Raw genomic sequence first — 874 nt, 5'->3', positions numbered from 1 at the left:
TGTATGTATATATATATATATATATATATATATATATATATATATGTGTGTTTGTCACATTATCGTCATGCTGTATAATGGTTAAACTGATAAATATATATATATTGCTCAATTATAATCACAATGATTGTTGTCATTTGAGACATTTATTTTTACATTTCATTAGAAGTATTGTACTTTCAATATTGCACTTTCCAATAAGCACAAATCAATATAATGTCGACTCATACACATGGTTTATTTTACCTCATCTAGTGTATTGATTTATTACAGGCTATTTATTATATAAATGAATATCAAAGACTTAGATTTACACTATCTACATTATCAAAACTGGTACAAACAAAAAATATAACAGTGAAATGCCTAATTCCAAATTGCAATTATGTTTCTCTATTAAAACAACTGCGGTTAGGTACGTGCATTTATTCAGCAACCACAGTCGCAAACAATATGTGACCACTGCTGGCAAAATGAGTCCCAATGTGCAAATTTTTTAAAAATGAGTTATTTTTATGTTCACATTCTCCATTAAAAGACCTTCAGAATGATGTATGATTTGTTGGAATTGGACTAAAATGACTGAGTTACACCTGTTTAAAGTCGATTAGAGTCAGCAAAGTCAATTTTGAGAAAAATCTTTTCCTCCTCCTTAATAATAATTACTATATTAATAATCACAATATAGCTATTTTTATATCTATCTATCTTATATCTTATCTATCTTTGTTATTATAAAAACAGATGCAAAAAAAAAACAGTAGAGCAAATATAAGAAAGAAACAAATGAACAGCTGAATAGATAGTTTCCTAGAAAAATTTTATTTTATTTTACGTTTTGTGCATGACCTTCATGGCATTCCCCCCCCCCCCC

The 874-nt window shown here is 27.8% G+C and overlaps 1 protein-coding gene across 1 annotated transcript in view; it reads left to right on the top strand.

Moving 5' to 3' along the window:
* Positions 1 to 874, top strand: part of LOC107594636 (protein O-linked-mannose beta-1,2-N-acetylglucosaminyltransferase 1-like) — a 16,936-nt gene that overhangs the window by 15,388 nt on the left and 674 nt on the right. The gene's annotated exons all lie outside the window — the stretch shown is intronic.

This window comes from Sinocyclocheilus grahami, unplaced genomic scaffold, assembly GCF_001515645.1.
Source record: "Sinocyclocheilus grahami isolate Dianchi unplaced genomic scaffold, SAMN03320097.WGS_v1.1 scaffold187.1, whole genome shotgun sequence".
NCBI lineage: Eukaryota > Metazoa > Chordata > Actinopteri > Cypriniformes > Cyprinidae > Sinocyclocheilus > Sinocyclocheilus grahami.
The sequence above is the reverse complement of the archived record's forward strand: the minus strand, read 5'-3'. Positions and strand labels throughout refer to the sequence as shown.